The sequence below is a fragment of the Sus scrofa genome, chromosome 4 (assembly GCF_054392235.1).
Source record: "Sus scrofa isolate SSC_HxYL_T2T_F1_AM1 chromosome 4, Sscrofa_HxYL_maternal_Yorkshire_Landrace_v2.0, whole genome shotgun sequence".
NCBI lineage: Eukaryota > Metazoa > Chordata > Mammalia > Artiodactyla > Suidae > Sus > Sus scrofa.
In genome coordinates this window covers 5,104,289-5,124,451 of record NC_139386.1, presented here as the reverse complement: position 1 = coordinate 5,124,451, position 20,163 = coordinate 5,104,289, and the positions used below count along the sequence as shown (strand labels likewise).

The following is a 20,163-nucleotide window of genomic DNA, read 5'->3' as shown; positions in this document are numbered from 1 at the left end:
GATTTCCTGCAGTACAGCCTCGGAAGCTTGGGAGAAGAAGGGGGGATAGACGAATACGTGCATAAAGTCCGTTTACCCAAAAGAGCTCCAGACAGACTGTGTACTATGCATGACCTTGGGTGATAGAGGAGTCTCTACAGCCTCACTTGTCTATTCATTCACTAAATACATGACGTGGAGCAAATTACTGAACCTCCAAGTGTTTTTATCTGTAAGATGTGACCAGTGACACCGGACCCGGACTCGAAACTAACAAATACAAAATATCGAATGAGATGCTTATGGGAATGTCTGACACAAGATAGTGCTTAGATCTTCCTTGTGAGTCTGTTTTTTCAATCAAGAAATGTGTCTCAATGAAGGCTAAGTCCTCATTTTCAAGAGCAACCCGCAGCTTATGGAGTGGGTGGCTTTTAAACTAAACGTTTCTGGAGTTCCCGTCGTGGCGCAGTGGTTAACGAATCCGACTAGGAACCATGAGGTTGCGGGTTCGGTCCCTGCCCTTGCTCAGTGGGTTGACGATCCAGCGTTGCCGTGAGCTGTGGTGTAGGTTGCAGACGTGGCTCAGATCCCGCGTTGCTGTGGCTCTGGCGTAGGCCAGTGGTTACAGCTCCGATTGGACCCCTAGCCTGGGAACCTCCATATGCCGAGGGAGCGGCCCAAAGAAATAGCAAAAAGACAAAAAAAAAAAAAAGTCGCTGAACTAAACTAAACGTTTCTAGCTTTATGGAGATAAAACTGTGTACGTTTCAGGTGTCAAACGTAATGATCTGACGCACCTATGGATTGCTAGTGATTACTCACGTGAGCGTCAAGCATACATTTGTCGGAAAAAAAAAAAAATGAGTGAATGAATCTGAGAGGCATCGTGAAGGACTAACTCCTTCCTGCAGGAGAAGGCCTTGGTTTTCCCCCGTTGGAATGTCCTTCTCTTGACATTCCAGCTGAGTTTTAAAATTCCTCAGATGTTCCCGTCTTCACACTGTCATTTCATTAGCACCGTTTCTGTTTGCGAGGAAATCTGGCAAAGTTGATTCCTCTAGGCAACTGGTTTGTACTTTTTGTCCTTTGATTGCAATTAATGAGATTAATTGTTTATCTGCCTCCCCATTAGGCTTTGATGAGGCCCACGTGAGTGCATTTTCCAGGCCTATAAGTATTTAGTATTAGTGTGTTGTTTTATTGGGAGAGCAATGTTATTATACTGCTTCATTAATGCTTGTACATGTGGTTCAATTAAGATTTACAAATTAGGTTTAATTAAGGTTTATAAGCAGTGAAGTGAACTCCTGGCTGTGTTCAAACTGCTGATTCCTCTTCTTCTTCTTCTGTATTTTTTTTTTTTTATAGTTTTAATTGTTAGAAAAATCAAGTGGGCACTGGAGCTGGGAGATGAGCTGGAAGATGAAGGATCCTTCTAACAGTGAGACCCAGAAACGAGTGCCAGGAAATCCATTCCATCTGGATACACAACCCATTTGCATGACCAAGAAGAGCCCGTGGGCTTTGGAATCAAATTACTCATATCGGCTGAGTGACAGTGGGTTAGTTATCTTCTACTACCTTCAATTTCCTGATCTAAAGGCACAGAGACAGTAACACCTTCCTTGAGATATTATGGCATTGCGTTCTCCTTAAGGCTCAGCAAGTTAAGAATCAACAGAGTCTCTGTGAGAATATGGGTTAGATCCCTGGCCTCATTCTGTGGGTTAAGGATCTGGCGTTGCCGTGAGCTGTGGTGTAAGGTGGCAGCTGCAGCTCCAATTCGACCCCTAGCCTGGGAACTTCCATGTGTCGCAAGTGCAGCCATAAAAGAAAAAAAAAATAAGGTATATCACACTAAAGATTAGATGAAAGTGGTTTTGGTTAAAGTATTTGGCATGGGTGCTTAATAAAAGATAGCTATTGCTAATAAACATATACTGCTAATCTATAAATGGAGGAAGAAGGCAAGGGAAAGCTTGACTGATGTTGGATTCGTAATATGATATGGTTTTAATGCTTCAGGGTGTCAACCAGGCCTCTCTTTGGGTTAATATCTCTCTGTCTCTCTCTTGTCCTGGTTTTCAGTTCTATTCAAATTCAAAGGTACAAATACATAATGAATACTCACAAGGCATCAGACACTGAACTGAAGGGGAGAGAAGCTCAAAACAAACAAGATGAGGAGTTCCCCTTGTGGGTCCGTGGATTACCACCCCGACTAGTATTCATGAAGATGCGGGTCCCATCCCTCGCCTTGCTTGCTCAGTGGGTTAAGGATCCAGCATTGCCATGAGCTGTGGTGTAGGTCGCAAATGCAGCTTGGATCTGGCATTGCTGTGGCTGTGGTGTAGGCCGGCAACAGCAGCTCCGATTCGACCCCTAGCCTGGGGGAACTTCCATATGCTACAGGTGAGGCTCTAAAAAGCAAAAACCGAACAAACAAAAAACCAAAGAAGACAAAGATTAACAGCTTCCCATCTAGAAAGAAGATAAGGCCGGGTAGGGGAAATAGAAGTCCGTGTCATTCACAATAGATCGAGTTACCAGTCTCAGCAGCAACAAAGACTGGCTAAGTCAGAGCTCAAGTCATTCGTTTGTTAATTTTCTGCCATGCCTGCAGCATGCTAAAATTCCTGGGCCAGGGATCAAACCCATGCTACGTGACAATGCCGGATGCTTAACCTGCTGAGCCACCAGGGAACCCCCAGTTTCTTGGATTTTTTTTGGAAGTTAGGGTGCTGGCTCATACCTTGCTCTTCATCAGGAGAATTCTGGCTTCCAAGCGATGTCTTTATATTAGATTTTAACTTTTTTTTTTTTTTTAATTGCCCGTCATGATTGTTGCCAGAACTATGCTGCCCTGTTGGGCCATGTGTTAGCCCAGCAGTACCTCTCACATCTGAGATACCCACTCGATTTGGTCCTGAGATGAGAATACACTGCTAGTGAGAAATGACCTAAGAGAGATGAATTCAGACAACACTAGCTGCCTAAAGGAGGTGGCAGTGCTCCCAGAAAGACAAAGCAGCTCCAAAACCAAGCAAGACAGAACCAAGGACAAGGACACTCAGAGTGTAGAGGCCAGTGGCCATTTGTCTTCACACACTTGACCACACGGTCCTGTTGGAGATAATTGGTTTGTTATTTGAGGGACAATGAAATTAAAATAACCATCCTAGGGTAGACATATTTAATTAAACTTCACTCTGATACGTGCTTAAATGAAATTATTGAATTTAACTCTTCATAACCGGATTATTTTTTAAATTTTATGACTGCACCCACAGCATATGGAAGTTCCTGGGCCAGGGGTTGAATCTGAGCAGCAGCTGCCGACCTATGATGCAGCTGTGACACTGCTGGATCCTTTAGCCCACTGCACTGGGCTGGGGATCGAACCCGCACCTCGGCAGCAACTCGAGCGACTGCAGTCAGATTCTTAACCCACTGTGCCACAATGGGAACTCCTGCACAACCAGGTATTAAAGTGGTATCATTAACTCCTTCTTATCCATACTGCCCAAGGAAATTATATGCATTCAATTTCCTTGTCCAAAGGTAAATCCAAGACTGTCTCTGCAGTGCCATGCTCTTCCTACTAATTTCTGCTTACAAAATAGTCTATACGCTATAAGACAATGACTCCAGGGACCTCTCAGGGTCCCTCAAATCCCCAGTTATTAAAATCATACTGTAATAGGAATGAAGCATGTCTCTAGAAAGTCTCCCTCTGTGTGGAGATAGCTGATGTAAGAGGCACTTACATGAAGGAATTATATCCATTTTTGGTTTAAATATGGAAGGAGAGTCTGGCTGGCACTTGGACTTTCTTTGAAGTCATACCAAAGACTTACTAGTCGTGAACAACTCCATTGGGAAGAGAAGGGACACCGGCAGGAGACGTCCCTAGAGAGTAGAACAGCATCCTCAATGAAACTTGGGTTGTTGTTGTCTTTTTGGGGTCACACCCACGGCCTTTGGAGGGTCCCAGGCTACAGGTCCAATCGAAGCTACAGCTGCCAGCCTGCGCCACAGCCACAGCAATGTCAGATCCGAGCTGTGTCTGTGACCTACACCACAGCTCACGGCAGCACCAGATCCTGTACCCACTGAGCAAGGCCAGGGATCGAACTTGAGTCCTCATGGATGCTCGTCAGATTCGCTGCCGCCGAACCACCACGGGAACTCCCAGAATCAAACATTTTTTTCAGAGAAATGTCCTTCACGTGTCTTTGCCTACCTAGTAGACTAGGAAACTAGGGGCTAACCTAAGACCTAGTGATGCCCCTATCTGAATCTTTAAAGCAAAAAAGTGGAACCATCCCTCTCTGCCCGCTTTCCCATAAGAAGCATTAACAAAATCCAGAGAGCAGGTGGATATAGATCATACAGGATGGGAAAACGCTGGGTAAATTGTACATGGCTAGATAAACATAAGGGGTTATTATTATGTTGATGATCATTGGTGCCGGCACTGACAAATGTGCTAATTATACTCATAAAATGAAGATGCAAATGCTTTACTCTGGACTTTCAGGAGAGGCTTATTCTTCTCTTAAAAAGAGAGATTATAAGCACGACATATTCCTTTTTATTAGCACTGCAATAACCGTTCCATGTAATATTAATAACAATAATAAAATGTAAGCCACTTCTACATTATTTTTAGGGAGGAAAGAATACAAGAGCCAAAAAGTTGAGTGAGGAGGACGTGTCTCTTTTAATGATGTCTGTAAAAAGGCAAAGGCTGTTCTGATATATCTGGGTTTCTCTCCAACACCATCTATTGTGCACATCTGCTTCCCTTTCTCATTCGGCAGCACTGGTGACCTCAGTGGATGTATTAATGAAAAGACCAAGATGAGCCCCATCGCTGACTTTCTCTTTGTCCAGTGGACACGTCCTTCCCAAACTGTCCCAGACCTGTCCGGTGGTATTTATCAGAGCATTTGGCCAGAAGCTTTGGATAAACTTTGATTGCACATGACAAGGTTCACTTCAAGGGCTCTTGTTTAATTTGGGTTGCACGTGCCTGGTGAAGCTGCTACCCAGAAAAACTGTGACTACTCAGTTTTTCTACATCATTTGGCACAAGCTGTGCTTGGGCAGCTGGGTAACGTTTCACTTTAAAACATATCTGCCCTGATTTTCTGTGACTAGTTCTAAGGGACGTGTTGGACTTTGTAACTCAGGCTTGCTCACATTGAGGATCTAATTTGGGCCACGCCATGAAGGACACTGGAAGCAACTTCATTAACTTCCAGATATCTTATCATAAAGGCAAAAGAAGTCATGAATGTTGGTTGACATGTTTGAAATAAAGACATTGTCACAGATATTCAAGAAAAGCGTAGGTAACCTTTCCCTAAAAGTTTATAAAATTAATGTATATGCACCTTCACTAGATAATTAATTTCTATTTTGTTAACCATAGACGTCCTAATTCTCAGATCATTATATCAGAAGAACAAGACTGCTTCTGAATTCTTGTCATCTGCATTTTGATCTAGAATCATACAGAGCCATTGTGAAAGGTCTTATTTAGACCGTTTGTGAACTGAATCTATGTTGATTAATAAAACTGAATGGCCTTAGGTGGGGGGAAGAGGACGGGGGAGGCCCAGGTTTACAGGCTGTTATAGTGTTGATGTGGGGACAAGGTGGAGGAGAAGCACCTGGGGCTGGGATGAGGGCACCAGGCTAGGTGTATTTAAACCTGCGAGCAAAAAGAGTGTCCAGCCCAGGGCCAGGGGAGGAGAGAGGACCCATGTGGTTGCTGGGGCCTCCAAGCCCCAGCAATTCTGGGCCTGATCTCCTGCCCCCACCCCCAACCCTTTGGGCTGTAGCTCAGAGGGCTACCCCCAGCCTGCGGGGAGGGGCACTCCCCATAAGAAAAACAGGACCCACATCTGCTGATGTAACACATTCCTCTTGAAATTACTAAAAATGAGTGCCTTGAGCAACGCAAATAGATTATCTTACAGTTCTGGTGGCCGGAGCCTGAAATGGGTTTCCCTGGGCTGGTGTCGAGGTATCAACAGGGCACTGACCCTCTGCAGCCTCTGGGGGAGAATCACTTTCTCTAACCTTTCCAGCTTTTGGAAGTTGCTTCTACTCCTGGCTCTTGGTCCCGTTGTCCATCTTCAAAGCCAGGAGTGCAGCATCTTCATATTTCTGACTGATGCGGCTGCCGCTCACTCACAAAGACCCTTGTCATTACACCGAGTCCACAGAGGTCATCCGGGTTGACCTCCCTCTCTCACAGTCAGCCAATCAGTAATATTTACCCCATCCAAGACCTGCATTTCCCCTTGCCAGTAACCGGACCAATTTATCAATCCCTGGGGTCAGGATACGGATAGCTTCTGCTTTACTACTGTGAGATGACCTAAATGATGATGCAACTAGTCCATATCACTACAAATTCTAGAAAGGTATTCAATATTGGGTGCTTCATGGCATTTATGTAAAGGGGGGGGTCACAAAGCACAACCCAGAAGGGAGGGAAAAAAAAAAAAAAAGGAAGACTCACAAAGTCACAGAAGGACTGGAACATAGATGTTGAAAAAGAGAGAAGATAATCCTAGAGCCCAGTTCACTCTCCTAGAGACTCAGTCGTACTCATTGCATCCGCAGGTGGGAGGTGAGCGAGATCATGGAGGAAGCATCCTTACTGTTAAAATTCAGTCCCTAAGCAGCACTCACCATTTCTGCTGATACTCCAATGAATGGATACTAGGTACCGGGCTACACAGAACTACAATGATGAACATAGAATGAGGTCCAGCCAGGCCTTGCCAAGATCCAATGATGGAGAAAGAAGGGATGGATTTCGGTCGAGGACTAGACAGCTCTGTTGTAGACGGGAGAACTTGAACACTAGGCTTCTGTTTTAGCATCCTGACCCTCTCCCTGGCTTTTGAGCTGATTTCCCCAATTTACTTGTATGTCCTTGTGTGTTCCATTTAATAAATACGCATTCTTTCTGCTTTTGCTTATGTAAAGCCTGAAGATATCCTCTGGGAGGCTGGGACCCAGGGTCATGGAAAATACTAATCTAACCACAGTAGACATGTAAAGGAGAGAGCAGGGTTAATATTCAGGAAATCATGTGTGGGGAAAAAAAATCATGATTTAAACCACAAGTAACAATGGAAAGAGAAAGGCACTGGCGTCTCACCAAGCTCTACTCTGTCATTTTTTTAGAAAAAAAAATAGAAACTTGAAGAAGATGGTTATCCATTGTTGTCCTCACCTGTAAAACAAGCATACTCAAACCTACCTTAGGGATGTATTGGATGAATTATTATAGAGTGTATAAAAATTTTTAGTCCTTTGCTTAGCACATGGCAAGTTTTAAATAAAAGATGCTATTAACACTCTCAATATTTATATTGTTGTGCTAAAATGGTAATCCATTCCTTATATCCTCCCATTTAAAGGAAAGGAAATTAAATTTGAAAGATTAATGAGATCCAGCTACATTTTTTTTCCCTCTTGAGTTAAAACTGTAAGTTTTATCTGCAACTTTGCTGCTTGCTTTTCTGAACGGACTTTTGTGATACGGTCTGTGAGAAAACAAATCAATGCAGCATCAATAATTAAGCAGAGAATATTAGTTTCACAACCATCTTCTTAGCAAAGTAAGAGATTGAGAAATAGCTCCTAACACAATCCTTTAAGCAGTGGACATGAAAACGTAAATTTCTACATGCATATGCCAGAGTTTATAAATAAACCTCTCGCTAATGTGCAAATTATATCAATATTACACTGTTTGATTACTTCCAAGACAAACGGAATCGCCTTTCTCAAAGCATTTCAAATGATGCTGAATTTAATTTGCAGCTCATGGAATCACAGACACTAAGGTTTTGGCAAGATGGAATCTATACTTTCACCAGGTATCATCTGGTGTAAGAATATTTTGTTACATACCTTCCAGGTGGGTGTCTAGTCTCTCCCTTATTATCAATAGCACATTTGCTATTTCATAGGAAGTGGTTTTATCCATGGATCGTCCCAGGCACCATCAGCCTATTACTTAAGCAATTAGTTAATTCAAAATGAACGTTTTCGCACATCAAGCTAGGTGCTGGTTGCAAACATACAGATAGGCATATCTCAGTCTCTATGTCCGGAGTTTCTTCTGCAGGCCAGACATTAAATTCCATCTCTTTTTTTTAATCTTCCCAAGGAACCTATACTTTGACTTTACTTTCAGTCCCATCTTATTAGGAGAAAACTGATGTTTAAAAAGATAAAGTAATTCACCTGTAGTCATACAGCTACCTGGCCTCAAGGGTAAGGACAGTGTCTTAACTCTAACTCCTAAAATGCGTGATGATCCCAATTCTTGAAAACGGTGGCATCAAGATTAAGACATGAAAATAAGCTAAGTAACATTCAAGCTAGGAAAGGTCACAGCAGACACGTACACGTTGTGTTATGGCCACTCAGGAGCACACATCATTGAAATTTACTTCTATTTGTTTTTCAGCTCTATCTCTTTAAAAAAATAAGGATGAACCTCAATTACTTGGTCAGATAAAATGCCATATGCTCCTAAGGACACCCCTACATTTTGTTGGAAGTTGAATTTTAGGTACTTGCACAGTGATGATATCAAAACTAGCATTCAATCAGTTGGAGACTCTGCCCATGTAAAGTCTTCTCATATAAAATTCCCTTTGACACGTGTCAGGCCAGTTACATCCCTCTAAATTATTCCTCCAGTCTTAGTTTCTTCATTGATTCCTTTCTCACACGTTGATACAAATGAAATAGTTACAGAAAGCCTGCTTACTGGTCAGCCAGAAATGGTGATAATGAAAATTCGTGCCTAGATGGTCTCTGAGAGAGAACAGCTTTTTTTTCTTTTTGTCTTTTGTCTTTTTAGGGCCACACCTGCGGCATGTGGAGGTTCCCAGGCTAGGGGTCTGATTGGAGCTGTTGCTGACAGCCTACACCACAGCTCACGGCAACACTGGATCCTCCCTAACCCACTGAACGAGGCCAGGGATCGAACCCGCAACCTCATGGTTCCTAGTCGGACTGTTTCTGCTGAGCCACAAAGGGAACTCTGAGAACAGCCTTTCCTTTTTTTTTTTTTTTTTTTTTTTTTTTTTTTTGCTTTTATGCTTTATCAGGTGTTTACATTCCTTAATTTCTAACATCTTATTTGTTTATTTATTTATTTTTCTGCTGTACAGCATGGGGGCCAAGATACACTTACATGTATACATTTTTTTCCACCCTTTGTTCTGTTACGATATAAGTATCTAGACATAGTTCTCAATGCTACTCAGCAGACTCCTTGTAAATCTGTTCTAAGTTGTATCTGATAACCCCAAACTCCCGATCCCTCCCACTCCCTCCCTCTCCCCTCAGGCGGCCACAAGTCTATTCTCCAAGTCCATGATTTTCTTTTCTGTGGAAATGTTCATTTGTGCTGGATATTAGATTCCAGTTATAAGTGATATCATATGGTATTTGTCTTTGTCTTTCTGGCTCATTTCACTCAGTGTGAGATTCTCTAGTTCCATCCATGTTGCTGCAAATGGCATGATGTCATCTTTTTTTATGGCTGAGTAGTATTCCATTGTGTATATATACCACATCTTCCGAATCCAATCGTCTGTCGATGGACATTTAGGTTGTTTCCATGTCTTGGCTATTGTGAATAGTGCTACAATGAACATGCGGGTGCATGTGTCTTTTTCAAAGAATGTTTTGTCCAGATATATGCCCAAGAGTGGGATTGTGGGGTCATTTGGAAGTTCTATGTATAGATTTCTAAGGTATCTCCAAACTGTTCTCCATAGTGGCTGTACCAGTTTACATTCCCACCAGCAGTGCAGGAGGGTTCCCTTTTCTCCACAACCCCTCCAGCACTTATTTGTGGACTTATTAGTGATGGCCATTCTGATTGGTGTGAGGTGGTACCTCATGATAGTTTTGATTTGCATTTCTCTAATAATCAGGGATGTTGAGCATTTTTTCATGTGTTTGTTGGCCATCTGTATATCTTCCTTGGAGAACAGTCTATTTAGGTCTTTTGCCCATTTTTCCATTGATTGATTGGCTTTTTTGCTGTTGAGTTGTATAAGTTGCTTGTATATCCTAGAAATTAAGCCCTTGTCCGTTGCATCATTTGAAACTATTTTCTCCCATTCTGTAAGTTGTCTTTTTGTTTTCTTTTGGGTTTCCTTTGCTGTGCAAAAGCTTTTCAGTTGGATTAGGTCCCATGGGTTTATTTTTGCTCTAATTTCTATTGCTTTGGGAGACTGACCTGAGAAAATATTCATGATGTTGATGTCAGAGAGTGTTTTGCCTATGTTCTCTTCTAGGAGTTTGATGGTGTCCTGTCGTATATTTAAGTCTTTCAGCCATTTGGAGTTTATTTTTGTGCATGGTGTGAGGGTGTGTTCTAGTTTCATTGCTTTGCATGCAGCTGTCCAGGTTTCCCAGCAATGCTTGCTGAATAGACTTTCTTGTTCCCATTGTATGTTCTTGCCTCCCTTGTCAAAGATTAATTGACCCTAGGTGTCTGGGTTTATTTCTGGGTTCTCTATTCTGTTCCATTGGTCTGTCTGTCTGTTTTGAGAACAGCCTTTTGATTAAGGTCATGGACTCTGGAGTAAAGGAGATCTGGTGCCGTCACTCACGACCTTGTGACCTTGAGCAAGGAACTTAGCCACCTTAATCCTCTTTGTTTTCTCATTGGTGAAATGAGCATTTTTATCTTCCTTCAACTGTTTATTGTGAGAATTACACAAAATAAGCTACGTAAGGTGTTTAACAATGTACCTGACACACAGAATTATTTGATGACTGTTGACTCTTTGTCATCTTCTGTGTATCTATTTCAGAAATGAAGTGAAGGATGTACCCCCCACCACCCGCAGCCAAACCTGCCTTGTCTGTAGGAATAATAAGTAATTCTTCACAGAGGTAAGGTATTTTATTATGTAGAGATGCTTTTCCATTAGTGATCATTTAAGCCACACACTAAGGTACGAGACAGGCCATGTCATCTTCATTTTAATGATAAGAATTGAAACGGAAGAAAATGAAAGGGCTTCCCTTGGATTCTTTAGTGATTTTCCAAGGGCTAATGTGATATAAAATGGAAGCGCTAAATTATATTAATGACATCGTCTTGAACTACAAAACTTTCTTTACTTGGCCTCCTTAAAAATTTTTAAACAATAAATTTTCCTATCACCAATTTATTGAGATTGATTTTATTAATTAATATTTCAAAGCATTTGCTTCATTTAATAAGACCAAGTCAGCCCCACTGAATTTCAATGCTGTCTATAATTAATAATGATGTTATGAAAATTAATGCTTTTCCATAATCCATTATGACATCATCAGTATAATGATCTGTTTATTGCTTCTTTGCTGATGGCAGTTAAAAGGAGCCACATTTCCAAGAGGAGAAAAAGCATGAATCATTTTCAAACCAGTAGAATCCTTTCCATCTAGAGAATATTTGATTCTGTAATCACACACCAAACATGGTATAAAAAGTAATCAGTATTCCAAAATTCCAAGGCATACTCAGGCAGCTAACATGAAATAATTGATCATTACAATAAAGCAACATTGGCTAAGTGAATCTTCCTAAATGGTTCTTCCATTGAGACATAATTTCTAACACTTAAAAATCTCGTTTGAAGAACTTAAAGTGGGAAACTGGGAAAGAAAAAAATAAGTTAGTAAAGATGATTGGTTTTGTATATATTAATTACTTAATACCTATTTAATCCACAAAAAATAAAATGCAACACCCTCCTTGACTGTATCTGAAACCAGAACTCCAGACATCAAAGTTACACAGCTAACAAGAGGAGAAGACTGAACCTCTTCAAGGTAAACATTGCTGGGGTATTAACAATTCATGCCTTGTCAGCAACAGCTTAATAGGAACCTCTCCTGAGGTGGGGGTGGGGGGGTAGAAACATTGCCCAGTTTTGCCCGTGGCTTAGATAGGAGAATTGGGTGATTTTTATTTATAGAAGTATTGATCTGAAAAGATTTTATGTAAATAATTGATGGATGAGACAATGATTAATTTGCCAACGCAGCAGATGGAATCAGGATGTCGGAGCTGGAGAGTGTCCCGTAAACCCTTTCTCTCCATCAGAGAAAACTGAAGACATGAATTTTTCAGGGATGTTTTGTGTAGCTGTGGGTCAGGACTAAAATTTAGAGGTCCCTGATCACCCCTGCATCTTTCCACCATCTCTCTTGGGCACAAAGATAAGTGTTCTGTGTAGCACACAGAATGGGTCAGGCAAAGGCTTTGTCTTTCTTGTAGAAAGAAACACAATGAGAATGGCGTTAATGTGTGTGTGTGTGTGTGTGTTCCCTGCCTTTGTCTCTTTCACTGCATGGACCCGAGGGTTGATAAGTTTCATCCGTTGACTTGTCCTGTGTTTCCCCCCCGCCCCCGCCCCAAGTCACAACTTTTAGTGAGTCACCCTCAGGGGTGAAATTTCAGCCCTACATGGCCTCTCACATAAAAGATATCTGTGCTTTGATCACAGATATTGATTCTCTGGGTTCTCCTATTAAAATGTACAAGCATCCTATCAAGTCTCTGTTGAAAAGTATCAACTATTAAAACACACAAGACTTATTTATGTATGTCCCACGCCTATGTAATCCCAGGGAAGGGGAAAAGTCCTTTGTTGGATCTGGGCTATGTTTTTCTAAAACAATCTAAAATGTCTATTACCTCAAATTCTCAATGACAAAATGCTCAGTTTTCTAAAAGACTTCATGCATAACAAACGCAGTAGGACCAACGGCATCACTTTAGCTAGCCAAACTGAATATCACCCAGGGGTCTGAGCCATGGACGGGATTTAAAGTGACAGAGTCCCAGTGAACCCATGGGTCAGGGAGAAGGATGTGCAGCGGGAATGTTTAGAGGAAGATTTTGCGGCTCTACCCAGGGCATTCTATGCTGTGGAAGGACAGAAGTTTGTCTGTCTTGTTCATCATTACCCTCATCATCTGACAGGGTCAGACATGTAGTAAACAGCTCGGAAACACTTGCTGAAGAAGTCAGAATGTTAGAGACAGAGGCTTAAAAATACCGATACACAGCACCCACCCAAGACCTACCGCAAGAGAATAGCCTTGGTAACGTATTCATCTTTGTTAGTTCCATAGATTATATTATTATTATATGATTCAAATATGAATAATTGGTAATCTTATTCAAGCAGTGCCAAGAACCATGGTTTCAAGGGCATGTCATCCTGAACAGGCAATTTCTTTTTCTGATTTTGAAGCCAAATGACATGCACCTTGTTTCATAAGCATCAGGATTACAGCGGAAAGAATAAGGAAAACGATGGGTCCCTTTCCTCCCTTTCCACAAGGCCTTACATCTGGTAAGTAGTGCAGGAAAATGTCAACAGAGGACCTATTTATTTAAATCAACAGAGAGGAGTTCCCTGGTGGCCTAGCAGTGAAGGACTCGACATTGTCACTGCTGTGGCATGGGTTCAATCCCTGGTCAGGGAATTCCTGCATGCCCCAGGCGCAGCAAAAAGCCAAACTAACAAATGAAAAAACCAAACCCCAAAAAAAACATGGAAACTCCGTATATGATGAGTCAGCCACTTCCAAGCCATAACTAACACCAGTGAGAATTATATGCAGTGGCCATATAGGATTTTATGTTTCACAAACATGTTAATAAACTTTGCTTTTCATTTGCACCCTAACAATAATGATAGTTGAAAAATCGTTGGGAATTGTTGTTATCCCAGACAGTGAGGACAAAAAATCTTACGCAGCTGGATTTTTCACAGCTATTTGGTAACAAGTGACAGAACACCAACTCAGACTCAGGAAAGCAAAAAGAGCAATTCCCTGGACCAAAGACTCCCCGCCTTACACGGGCAGTAGCGTGCTAATGGATCTCCTTGTTCCACTGCTCAGAGCCATTCTCTCCTCCCCAAGGTAGAAGTGCTGAGTCTGCATTATCGTTTTGTTTTGTTTTTTTTTAAAAAATAAGCACACCTACCTATTCCTTATTTTTATAAACCTGTCATAAATTTAACAAAAGGGATGAATTTACAGATATTATTAAACTCATGGTGGATAGGTGAATCGTGATGAAAGGAATACAAAACTGTAGTAGCTTCCTTCCATGCTAAACTCCTGCTAAAGTTGGGACAATGAAGACTAGCTTTTTCCTCCTTTCTTGGGCTCCTGGAAAAGCTGAGCATCATCCTGACAACATCTGAGGAAATTCCCAAGACTTTTCTGTTGTTTCTTAGCACACAAGCTGTTGCGGGTACCCAGGGCACCTGCTGGAACCAAGGCCGTCTTTCAGCATATGCTCCAGGATGCAGCAAATCAAACACCTTCTTCTGGGATGGACCTCATAGAAAGCGTCACTCTCCTTTACTGTGCTGCTTATACCCGTGCACTTGTGATGCTGTGTGATGTCTGTCAGTTGCTGTTTCTGTCCACCCTAGAAATAATGCGGTTGCTGGTGAGGTTTCCCTCTTGCCTCCCACACACGCAATAGGCACTCGAGACATATTTTAGATAAATAAAGGGCTACCTTCTTTTTTCCTTCCTTTTGTTTTTTTTTTTTTTTTTTTTGTCTTTTTAGGGCTGCACCCACTGCATATGCAGGTTCTCAGGCTAGGGGTCGAATCAAAGCTGTAGCCACAGCAGTGCGGGATCTGACATGTCTGCGGCAACACCAGATCCTTAATCCACTGAGCGAGCAGGAGTTGAACCCGCGTCCTCATGGATACGAGCTGGGTTCATTACCACTGAACCACTACAGGAACTCCCAGGGCTACCTTCAGTGTTGGGAAAGAGAAATGATTTGTGGGTGGCAGTGTGGGCCCGTGGCAGAGTTCATGCCCGGTTTGACTCTGCATCCGTGAGAAAGTGTCAGATCAGACAGGAAGCAGGCGGAAGGACAGACAGACACAAGGAGACACACTTGTGGGATTTTTGGAGAGATATTTAAATGGAGGGGCTCCGTAAGAGGTGTGGGTGGGTGGGGGGCGTGAGCGGGTGATACAGAGATGCTGCCGGAGGAAACCATTTCCACCCTTGGCACTCAAATGACGAGGATAAGGACAGGTGTGGCTGCAGGCTGGGCTGGGTGGGCACTGAGCCCTGAAATGAGCTTCCCAGTGCACTCCTTAGACAGCGAGGGGCAGCCAGGCACAGGAACGCCCCAGAGCAGGGAAGAGTAAGTCCCTCAGGCCCCCTCCCCCCACCTTCTAGGGCCCCCATAGACGAGCCTATTTGAAGGAGCATCCCGGATGTCACCTGGGAAGGGGGCCCAGGCCGTGCCATCCACGGCGCTCGGCAGGCAAAGAAGCCAAGCACACACTGGGGAGAAAGAGATAAATGGGGACTGACCGGCACACAGTGTCCTTTCAGGACATCGGGGCGGCCAGTGGAGAAACAGAAGTCGCGTGTACATCTGGGTTTGGCCAGCAGATCGCATGGGGCCTCCAAGGTGCTCTGAGTGGCCCATAGCTTGTCTATATGAAGCATTAGGCTTAACATAATTTGAATTGTAAAGGAATTTCTTTAAGATGGTTTTGCTCTTAAGTTCCAGATCAAATCCAGTAACCAAATAATCTCAGTTGTCTGTTACATTTCTCTCCTTTCAAGTTTACCCCTCACCATCAAGTTACATGCATGAATTACTTTTTTTTTTTTGTCTTTTTGCTATTTCTTAGGCTGCTCCCACAGCATATGGAGATTCCCAGGCTAGGGGTCTAATCGGAGCCGTAGCCACCGGCCTAGGCCGGAGCCACAGCAATGCGGGATCCAAGCCGCGTCTGCGACCTACACCACAGCTCACGGCAACGCCGGATCCTTAACCCACTGAGCAAGGGCAGGGATCGAACCTGCAACCTCATGATTCCCAGTCGGATTCGTTAACCACTGCGCCACGACAGGAACTCCATGAATTACTTTTTAACACCACTTCGTTTTCGTTGTTGTTGTTGTTGTTGGCCATGATGTAGGATCTCGTTTCCCAGATCAGGGGTTGAACCTGGGCTGCAGTGGTGAAAGCGCCAAATCTAACCACTAGACTCCCAGGGAACGCCCTCAAATAGCTTTTTTTGAAATTAGATAAATATATGATTATTCAATATTCACTCTTCTTCCACCCATATTTACTGATTACTTATTATATACCAGGCACTCTTCTTATTTTATCATTAAGCATATCGCCCACAAACACCTGTTGTCAAGGTATGTGAACACGTTAGTAGGTGAAGATAGATTCTAAACAAATGGTGGGGTGTGACGGACGCCCAGTGTGTCAGCTAGTGGTCAGCGCTGGGGCGGCAAGAGCAGACAAGGATGTAGGAAGGAATGCAGGGCAGGGTCTCAGTTCTCCTGGGCTGGGCTGGGAAAGACCCCTTGAGAAGATGGAGCTCAGAGCAGACGGAGGCGAGGAAGAGACCTGTGTATACAATTGTAGCAGGAGGGTGTCTACGGGGGGGAAAGAGAAAGTGAAAATTAAAAAAAAAAAATCTTGCATTGCAAGTGTGCCTGGAAGCTTCAAGAAAAAAATAAAAAGAGGACAGAGTAGCTGGAGCAAAGTGAGATGAGGCAAGGGTTAGGATGGGGTCTTGGTGACATTGTCCTGGATAGGAACCCTGTGGGGGGCTTGAGCGATGGAGTTCCCTGATCTGACTTACACTTGACAAAGATCCCTCAGGTCCTGGGATAAACCATAATGGAAAAGAATATAAAACAGTGTGTGTGTGTGTGTGTGTGTGTGTGTGTGTGTGTGTGTGTGTGTGTAACTGAGTCGCTTTGCTGTACAACAGAAATTAACTCAGCATTCTAAATCAACTATACCTCAATGAAAAATTAATTTAGGAGTTCCCATTATGGCTTAGCAGGTTAAGAACCCGACATAGTGTCTCTGAGGATGTGGGTTTGATCCCTGGACTCACTCAGTGGGTTAAGGATCTGGCGTTGCTGTGAACTGCGGCACAGGTCACAGCTGCAGTTTGGATCTGGTTCCCTAGCTTGGGAACTTCCATATGCCACGGGTATGGCCTTAAAAAGAAAAAGAGAAAAAAGATCCCCCTGGTTGTGCTTTAATTTCTTTGTGGTTCCACCAAAAAAGTTGCAATTTTTTTTTTTAAAAAAAAAGTAATTTGGGGCGCTTCCCATCTCCTGAGTGGCTAAGTTTGCCTTCCATTGAGCCTTATCCATTGCTAATTTTGTTATATGGTGATTACATGGGCTGTGTGAGGAAAATGAAGCAGAGAATTCCTGTCATGTAATTATATTTTAAAAGCCAAGTAATAGCAGCTACTTTTATTAGCATTAACAATTAGCAGACCTCTCAGCTTGGGCTGTGATGAAGAAACCCCTTGTAACGATTTCGTAGTGGCAGTTTTACATACCTGTCATATTAACATGAACAGTAGAATTAATGTCAGGGAGTCTCTGCAGGCCTTCTTTATCACCAGATACACAGGAGAGGAAAAATAATTGGTGGGTAATCATGAAAACACCACCCAAGGTCCTTGGTTTCTTTCTTTTCCCAATCATTTTCTTGATTGATTAAAAAATATGTTCTGGAGAGTAGAGGTCACGTTTTATGCTTTAGATCTTCAGCATCTTTTTTTTTTGTCTTTTTGCCATTTCTTGGGCCGCTCCCGCGGCATATGGAGGCTCCCAGGCTAGGGGTCGAATCGGAGCTTTAGCCACTGGCCTACGCCAGAGCCACAGCAACGCGGGATCCGAGCCGCATCTGCTACCTACACCACAGCTCACGGCAACGCTGGACCGTTAACCCACTGAGCAAGGGCAGGGACCGAACCCGCAACCTCATGGTTCCTAGTCGGATTCGTTAACCACTGCGCCACGACGGAACTCCCTAGATCTGCAGCATCTTAAAGGCAAAATGAATCTTACAAATTATCTCAGGTGCTAGAAATTCAGACGCCTTGGGGGCTAAGCAGATAATTTAAATGAGTGGAAATGCTGAAGAAGGCATGTTGTAACCTCGAAAATGCTGGAAAACAGTTAGTAGCATCCACAAGGAGGTTTTCCCTGAAAAACTTACACCCACTGTTACCAGATCCCCTAACTTGTCAAAAATACATATTTCAAAAATAATTTTAATGAACGGCTTACTTTGACAATATTTGAGATTTGAATGCCAACACACACACACACACACACACACACACACACACACACTGTATTGACAAGACAAAATAGAATAAAGATATATTAAAGATGGGCTACCAGTCTGCAACCAGTTTGGTCCAGTTGAGAGTAACCGAGTCCTAAAGGAGATAAGCATTCTTATTCCATGGCATTCCAACAAGTTAGTGGCAACATTAATTAGATTGTGGGGGGGTCTTTCTGAACTCTCAGTATAGGAAAGTGCTCTAGGATGACAAAATGATGCTAGTCTTATTTAAGTGTTCAATAAATTTTGAATTATTTATTCTAGCTTAACATTAAAACTTTTTTTTCCAGATTTAAGAATTCAAGTGTTTTTCCCAAGGATCCACAGACACTAAGAAACAGAGGTAGGAGTTCCCTTTGTGGCTCAGTGGTAGAAAACCCGACCAGTATCCATGAGGATGTGGGTTCGATCCCTGGCCTCTCTCAGTGGGTTAAGGATCCGGTGTGTGTCACAAATGCAGCTTGGATCCCGCATTGCTGTGGCTGTGGTGTAGGCCAGCAGCTACAGCTCTGATTCAACCCCTAGCCTAAGACCTTTCATATGCAGCAGCTGTGGCCCTAAAAAGACGGGAAAAAAAAAAAAAAAAAAAAGAAAGAAAGGAAGGAAGGGAGGGAGGGAGGTAAGTCTAGAAGGTGACCTGGGATTGGTCCTTCTTTCTGATTATGTGCATTACACCAGCAGGAATGTGACATCTAATTATCAATGGCCCTGGAAAGTACTTTACATTCTTTTCACACAGTAGCTCAGGCCCTGAGACCAGGTGCCCTATCCCATGCCTGCAGGCAGGTAAAGTCTTTGACCAGACCTACCCAAGCACCCACAGAGCAGGCCTGGATATGCTTGGGCTTTCTTGCTCCTAGAGGGTTTGTGACTTCATATCGGCCAGGTAGAGTTTACTACCCTGAGCCTTTACCTGGGTCCAGCCTGCAGGTAAGTCTAACACTCGCTCAAGTTCACTGTTAAAGCCCAGTGGCAGACAATTCAATGCTGCAGCAAATCCCTCCCGTCCTTCAAGTCGGCTATCAGAAGGCATCTTCATGGACTGCTGAAAATGAAAACACAAGTAGAGCTTAAAGTGTTTCAAAGGAAAATATATGAGATAAGAATATAATGTTTTTCTTTAAGGCAAATTGTGAAATGCCTTTACGGTCAAGGTAGCAAGTGGGAAGCAAATGAGTCACAGAACAGAATGGGCAGACCGCTCTTCAGGGGATGGATGCAGGAGAGCCACGAGAGACGGAAGAGAGGAGGGCTGGATGCAGCCCTGGCGACCACTAGGTGAGGACTGCCATGCGGCGGAGATGACCGCAGCCAGGGCAGCAGCACAGGGGCAGGGAGGGTGGGAGAGGCCGCATCTCTCTGACCGTTCCTGTCCCTCTCGCCTCATCTGGATCCCTTTCCAACATCGCGGTTGGAGGCTTGCCAGATATGCATGCATACAGGCCACAGGGAATCAAAGAAACTAGATGGCGCTTGAAGAATGACGCCAATCTAGGCTTGAAAATATATGACTTTCCCAGACCCCTGGGGGACAGGGAGTGAGACGGGAAATGTACATCGGATAAGGGGCTGCTTGAAAGCAAGTGGCCACATACTCCAGATGTTGTCGATGGAAAGCCATTGACGTTCTCGTTCTCATGACCAGAACCCTAAGGGAGCTGGAGGAAAGGGCGTAAGAGCCTCCAGCAGAAACAGAATAATCTTCCTGGGGGGTTAATCATTTGTAGCATCTTTGAACACAAAGGGTCTGTGCCTGGCGTATCTGTAGCCTCGATCAGTAATATTGTAGATGCCACATGGGATCCGGAACTACAGGGAAGGAGGAAATAGCAAATAAAAGTCATGACTTGGCTCAGACGGTGGCTGTTGCCTCTCGAAGGCGGGAGCCCCCTGACCCCCACTCTATTTCTTTGTCTCTTCTTTCTTAAATCTGCGGCGCCGCT

General features: G+C 43.3%; 1 protein-coding gene across 1 annotated transcript in view; it reads left to right on the top strand.

Moving 5' to 3' along the window:
- Nucleotides 1-20,163, top strand: part of LOC146403653 (uncharacterized) — a 648,222-nt gene that overhangs the window by 552,432 nt on the left and 75,627 nt on the right. The window contains exons 6-9 of the mRNA XM_085024286.1: nt 1,351-1,544; nt 10,857-13,143; nt 18,511-18,563; nt 19,346-19,498. The gene's annotated coding sequence lies outside the window, so the exon portion shown is untranslated. The remainder of the gene's footprint in view (nt 1-1,350; nt 1,545-10,856; nt 13,144-18,510; nt 18,564-19,345; nt 19,499-20,163) is intronic.